Source organism: Arabidopsis lyrata (genome assembly GCF_000004255.2).
Source record: "Arabidopsis lyrata subsp. lyrata unplaced genomic scaffold ARALYscaffold_428, whole genome shotgun sequence".
In the NCBI taxonomy this organism is placed as follows: Eukaryota; Viridiplantae; Streptophyta; class Magnoliopsida; order Brassicales; family Brassicaceae; genus Arabidopsis; species Arabidopsis lyrata.
The window spans coordinates 1-7,726 of NW_003302260.1; the positions used below are offsets into that span (position 1 = coordinate 1).

General features: G+C 32.7%; 2 pseudogenes; both read right to left on the reverse strand.

Annotated features, from left to right (window-relative positions):
• Window positions 1-2,015: 2,015 nt before the first annotated feature.
• On the reverse strand, window positions 2,016-3,701 carry LOC9298568 (annotated as a pseudogene).
• Window positions 3,702-6,462: 2,761 nt separating this feature from the next.
• LOC9298567 lies at window positions 6,463-7,721 on the reverse strand (annotated as a pseudogene).
• Window positions 7,722-7,726: the final 5 nt, after the last annotated feature.

Below are 7,726 nucleotides of genomic sequence, written 5' to 3' on the forward strand. Positions count from 1 at the left end.
GGCAAGCAGCGAGAAAACATCAAATGATTGATCCTCCTCAAACCAGATTGAATCAAGGAAGAGAATCTTTAGTGCTGGGAGAGATGTATATGAAGGAAGTCTTTGGCAGCGTAGTCTTGCTCCCAATGACAGCTTAACCAGCGTTGTGCTGGTGAAGACTTCATATGGGAGATCAGAATCTGTGCCATGTACGGATAAATCTTATGGTATTAAATATGATAAATGACTTTATTTATAATATTTAATTTTATAAATCTTATGTTATTTAATTTTATAAATAATTTTATTTATAATATCAAATGATTCTTTTTAATATATATATATATATATATATATAGAGAGAGAGAGAGAGAGAGTAATAGAGGATGATTTATATTCAAATTTAAAGTGCCTTTAATATATAAAAATTTGAAATATTATATATGGTAACAATAGAGAAATTAAGAGAATCTAAATTTGAATATTCTAGATAATAGAATAAAATAACATATGTTTTGTTAGTGGTGTAAATATGATGAGAAAAAAAAATGTGTTTGAAAAATGTGGTAGTAGAATTAAAAAAAAAAAAGCAACAGCAAAAAAAAAAAAAGGGAAAAATGTCGAAAAATGCGCCAACTTTCAAATTTGGGACGATTAAAGCATGAACTCTCGAAATGTCTCTTTAATCACAAAGTTTATGTTGACCTGTCTGAAAATAGCTAAGTTTTCGTTGACCTGGCCAAATTAGATATCGCGTTAAATCTCCGTTAGAACGACGCTGACGCTGTTAACAATATGTTAGAAGTCTGTTGGATCAAAACGACGTCGTTTTGAAGTTTTCAAACGACGTCGTTTCACCCGCTGACCTGCTACACTAATAAGAGACACTCAACCATTGAGCTACGAGAACATTTTAATGTTATGACAAACAAAACATATATATATATATATATTAAAAATAACATTATACAATTAATTAAAAATATATGTAATTAATTAAAAATAACAAAACTAAAAAATAATAATAACCAAAAATACAAATATTAAATATACTTATCATAAATATATGTATCAAAATTTCAAATATTTTTTTATACATAAAGATTTTTTTCCATATTTAGAAAATTATTCTTTCCGAAACTCCTCATAATATAAAAAAAATTAAATTTATGATATAAAATTAATTATATAATTAACTAATAAGTTGTTTTTCAAGTTTTTATGATTCACACCATAGTAAATTATAAATCACTAAAAATAAAAATAAACTTACTAATTCATTATTGAAGAAAATTAGACAAATAATAACTTATGGATGATGATGATCACATATTCATATGACTTGTATCTTGAGCTTGGATGAAGCTGCGGGAAGCTTCAACAGATCCTCTGTGAGTTGCTTCTTTTGAGGTCATCCATTGTAGCTAGGGGTGGGCATTTAAACCGAACCGACCCAACCCAACCGAACTCAAACGACCTAAACCGAACCCAAGCTTACACTCAAACCATTTGGTTGGGTTTATTCTCAACCCAAATGGGTCGGTTTGGTTTGATTTTAAACCGAACCGAACTGATAACCCAATGTGTTTATTTAATTATTTATTTAATTATATTAACAATATTATAAATAACTAAATATGTGTTTATTTTTACTTTTATAATAATTTGAATAAATGTAAAATAGATTTAATTATCTCTAAAACTCTAACACTAAAAAACTTAGGGTTCTCCTTCTAAAAAACTTACAACTTGAATTTGAGATTTAATTATTTTATCAATTTTAATGTTCAAACTTCAAAAACAATGAAATTTTTTGTTTTGTTACATTCATTGATTTTTTGAACCGAATTCAAACCAAACCGAAGTAAAACCGAACCGAACCAAACCGAACCAAACATAAACTGACCCAAACACAAACCGAACCAAACTAACTTCGGTTGAGTTTGGTTAGAATTTTACGAAACCCAAATAAACCGAACCGAACCGTACCCAAACCGAATCCGAAGTTAAACCGAAATGCCCACCCCTAATTGTAGCTACACGTAAATTTGTACCACTTCAAGACACTCCATTTTTAGTAAGAAATGTCTAATGTGTTTCAGCTCGCTTGCATATCCTTGATACTTCATGATACGCAACATATTTATTTGGTTATTCCCGGGGATTCGAGTAAACCGATCGATGCTATCTATATGGGAAACAATCCAGACCCTAAAGCATTGAGATGAGAGACTACTTTAACGTCATGCATCAGTCATATATATAAAGTAAGATTTGTTTAGTTTTTGCTTCATACCGAGAGAACAAGGGTTTTAAGGTTTGGAGAATGTTGTAGGAGACGTGGCAGAAGCAATTTCCAACCTTCTTTTTTACTCAAAAACACTAAATCAACGAGGTTGTTGAACACCGGTAAGCATACCAAAATCACCTGAAACACAAACAAAAAATGTTTTCCTATTCCTAACCAAAAAAAATGAGGAGACCATACACACAAGTACTGACCTCGACAGTAGAAGAAGTCAAGTGAAGGGTCTTGACATTGCGTATCCCAGTGATGAGATCAGTCACCTCCGCGCCATTTTGCACATAGTGCTTGTCATCATTACAGAAATAAAGGTCAAACGTTGCTTTGGTACGTGAATCCCAGCGACATTGTGGAGATTCCAAAATATAATCAGAGTAGTAGAAGTTGACAACATTTGGTGTGTCCAATGAAATTATTCTAGAAATAGCCTAAAGCAAACCAAAGCTAAAGGTAACCGGAGAGTTTTTAATAGTTTCGTCGCATACGAACAGCCCCGGCTCACATGGGTAAGGCAGAGGTTCGAAGGCCCGGGCCTTTTTTTTTTTATAAAAGAAATTACATATGGAAAAGGCCCAGATATTTTTTGAAAATATTATTAATATGAGAATTATATTTTAAGAGGTCTAATTATTTATAAGAAAATGTATAAAAAGGTCCAAAATTTGTAAAATAACAATTTTTACTATAAAAACTCCGCAAAAATTTTAAAAATTAAATAAATTTTCTCTTTATATATAATAATAGGCCAAAAATTTTTTTTTTGCCCTAAGGCTCTCAAATATATTGAGCCGGGGCTGGATACGACGTATGAATTTCCTTGATATACTTTGTAATGTATGGTTAAGTCCTCAAGTGCAGGGCAAGCAGCGAGAAACACATCAAATGATTGATCCTCCTCAAATAAGATTGAATCAAGGAAGAGAATCTTTAGTGCTGGGAGAGATGTATCCGAAGGAAGTCCTTGGCAACGTAGTGTTGTTCCCAATGACAGCTTAACCAGTGTTGTGCTGGTGAAGACTTCAGATGGGAGATCATGCCAACCATACCATGTAGGTTTTATGTCTAGATGAAACTCGGAGATACCTTGTTCCAGGGCATTACATATCCAGCGGTCAATGTTATATAATTTTTCTTTATATGTTCTACTAAGTTTAAGTGAGAACTTGTTAATATTTTCACTGCCTTTCAAAGCGAATGCTTTATCCACAAAATCATTAAATCTCTCTTGGACATCATTTGGATTTTTATTTCGGTTCTTCTTTCTCGGTTGACAAAAGATGGAATCATCAAAATCAAGATTAGGACTGAAAGTAAACATAGTCCTCCACCTCTTGGAGAGAAGAGAGGTTGAAGCAGCTTTTTTCGTGGGAAGGAAGGATAAGATTTGGACAAGAAGATCGTCTGGAAGACAATCCATTGAAGTCGGATTTAACTGCTTCGGTTTTGAGTCTTTGTTGATCATTTTTTGCTAGGTAGTCTCGTATAAGTTGTTTATATGGTGGATGATAATGAAGATCTCACTAGGGGTATTTATTAGCTTGAACAGTTATGTGTATGATATGTATATCATTACTAGAATTGAATCCGCGGTATACCGCGGGACTATATATTTTTTTTAAATGTAATGTTATTTTTTAAAAGATTAACTAAAGATATATCATATTAATTTGTATTTTTAAATGTAGATATCTATCTATCAATTTTTGAAGTTTAGATACGAAAACATACTTTTTTTTTAAGTAACGATGTATGGTGGATTTTAAAATTTTGAATATTTTATTCTGCAGTATACCGTGGGTCTGTTTTTTTATAATTAAAAATTTTAAATTTAAGTTGGATTTGTTTTGTTAATATTGTTTCTTTTGTTTTGTGTTTAAGATTGTATAATTGTATTTTGATTATCAATTTTAGGATTTCATCCGTGATATACCGTTATTTATTAATATCGACCCAAACCCGTCATCCCATATAAACCCGTCTATATTATCTCGTTAGCTAAATTATTAGTGTTATAAAATAAAAGAAAATAAATTATTATTGTTATAAAATCTAATAATTTTAGGATCTCACCCGTGATATACCGTTCTTTGAACGATTTTAAATTTATAGAACTAATATATATTTCAAATTTATCATATAAAGTATATGATTTCAAGTTTTTATGTTTTTTTTTTTAATTTAAATAAAGTAACGGCTTAAATGATAATAGATATAGTTCTTTTTTCTGTATGTGTATATGGTTTTTCTATGTGAATATTTTGATTATTATAAATTAGTATTTTTATTACTATGCAAAATGTTAATATAAATATTTGTTATTGTTGGTGTCGGATCCCGCACCAGAGGTCCAGGACCAACCAAAGATTGCCACGTAGTCAGGATAACGGCCCATAAAGGATAAAGCCCATTAGACCCACAAGTCAAAAGAACAGTCGAAGTGGTTATCAACATAAGGAGAATCCGAAGTGACTGCACCTCGACACGAGTCCGGAGACGAAGTCATGGTTAAGTCGGTCCAAGGACATTTGGGCCAAAAGGCAAGGCCCATGAATATTAGAATCAACTCAAATTCGAACGTTAAGCATTAACATCAAAGATCAAAACGGACACATTTAAGAGAGAATAATTGTACTTAATTAGCCACTTAAATGTCGTTTTTCTATGTATAAATATAAAGGCGAATGGCCAGGTAGAAAAGGGATCTTCCTCTCGAAAAAGGAATAATATAGCAATTTTTGTAGCAATTTGTAAGATTTTTGCATATTTATTTTTGTCCCTCAAGAGTAATCTTTCCTACTTAATAAAAATACTTGAGTGTGTGAATCCGACATCCACAGTTATAAAAACTTTTTTTCCTCTCGTCTCCGTTACGGGCGTTAACGCCGTTGTTGACGCCGTTACTATTTTTTGGGAAAATTCTTGAAAAAAACCCAAGTTATTTAAGTTTGCCAGAAAACTACCCGAATTATTTGTTCGTTGCCAGAAAAATACATAGATCAACATTTTTCTTTTATTTTCTTTTTGTCTTCCATCAACAATGTAAGATGGTGAGAGCTAATAACTTTTATGTATTATCTTGAACCTCATAAAAGTTTTCAGTTTTCACTATTACTTAGGACAATTAAATTTAAGAACAAAAATATACAATAGATTTGTCGATTTTCAAATTTTTAAATTAGATTTATTTTTGGATCTATTCAGACTTTACAAATTTTGGGACATCATCAACAATGGAACACTAAATTTCATAAGAGTCCCAAAAATTTTGGTAGATTTTCAAAAATTCTCTACGTAAATCGCAAAAAAAAAAAACTCCAATCAAGCAAAATCCACCAAAATTGAAGGTAAAGCTAGCTTAATCAAACCAACTCAACTCTAAAAAAAACGACTAATTAATTGTGTTTTTTTTTTGTTCTAGTTAAGAAATTGGGGAATCAACTAATGTAATTGTGAGTTTTGTTCTAATTGGAAAATTGAAAAATCGATTAATTTAATTGTAGTGAGAATTTGTATGAAGTTCAAGAGAACACATAAAGTTATGAGGTCTAACCACCTTACATTGTTAATGAAATAAAAGAAAAAGAGAAAAATCTTGATTTGTGTATTTTTCTGGCAACAAAAAAATAATTCAGGTATTTTGCTGGTAAAATTAAATAACTTAGGTTTTTTTAAGGAATTTTTCTAAAAATAGTAACGGCGTTAACGGCCGTAACGGAGACGAGAGGAAATTGGAAGAAAAAAATAGTTCGTGTTTTTTTTGTCAGGGGTAAATTAGTTGGGGTTTTTTTCTGACATCGAAAAAAGTTCAGGTTTTTTTCTGGCAAATATTAAATAGTTGGGTTTTTTTTAGGAATTTTCCCCTTTATTTTTAAAAAAAGATACACATAGTTTAAACGGGCTTTAACGGATAGGGTTTAAACGGTATTAAAAAAATATGCTAAACGGGCCGGATTTAAACGGGCCTGGTCCGCCCATATTAACATTACTTAGCTAGACTACACTGCTGAATCATAAGCGCCTTGTTTGATCAGAGAGATGTGATGTTTGATCAGAGACGCAACTCTAATGGCAGCTGTTGGTGATAGAAAATCAAAGTATAGTATTAATAGCTCAGAAAACAACACTCCAAGTGAAGCAGAAAATGAGCAATTGAGCATAGATCAGGGAACTATTTAAGTAACTGAGAGCATTCACAAGCTATCAAAAGATTCACTAGCAATCAAACTTAGCAAGAACTCGAAGTTTCGGGTTGAACATTGCTTCTCAAGTCTCAATCTTTGGCTTCTTAAAAAGTCGGCTTTGAGGAACACTTGTTGAAGCAATTTCCATAGCTAGAAGACTAGTGCTTAAGGCAGAAAATGTCACCAATGAAGCTTCTAATAACCTAATGGCCTACAGTGTGAAACAGAATGTTAATAGCCAATGTTATGTGTTGAAATGAAAGAAGAATATTCACAAGCATTTACCTCTTCTTTCCTAATGGTGATCACTTGAATCTCAACATCGTCTAACCGGACCTGTTTTTCCTTTAGCAGTCCAATGGTTGAGGTTGAATTTGAAGGTGTAATGATCAAATCATCTGTCACCATAAACTTTGTCCCTCTCTTCATAAATCCACCACTAGATGTTGTTGACTCATCACTAGTGTTACCATCACCTTCAGATTTTGGATCTATCGAAATCACGGGCACATGTTTATCCCACTCATAAACAAGTGGCTTATCAGAGTTTTCAGACAAATGTACTCTCTAAAATGATCCACGGAGAAGGAAACAGAACTGTAGTAAGTTGGTGGCTCATGGGCTGTGACAACATCAAGAAGCTGCTTATGACACTTGTAGTAGTGAGGAAGTACACATTTAGCTTCTCTACTAGAAACAATACTTAAATCCTTAAAGCTTCTGCACAAATTTCCAATGCATCCAAGGATGGTTCCATTCCCAACTATTCCCCATACAGATTCTAGAGGCATAGCAAGACAAGTAAAGAGAAGATCAACCCAATTTTCACCACATTCAACTCACAGAATGTTCCCTTCCTTCCTCCTAACATATGCATTTAGCGTAATCGTTTGATCAGCTCTTGATTCCTCTCTTTCTTCACGGAGGGCAGGACTCAACGCATCGTGAATTCTCTTCATGCCACATGAGCTGTGCTTTTTCAGACAAGTAACGCTCCATGCAGTATACTATCTGAATAAGCACTCCACCCAAGTCGCTACCTACGCTCAGTAAGATAGGACTCAGCTAAGACCATGCCAGGGAAAAAGACTCGTAGTAGAAAACTTAATACCTCTTTGAAGTTAAAGTTGTGAATCCTCTCAACCAACTTATCACAATCTGCGTAGCCAAGATCTTTAAGAACGTTAACGTGTCAACTCAACAGAGCTAACTTCCACTTTCAAATCATCGGTGATTACGAATGAAGTATGATCACTCCTCA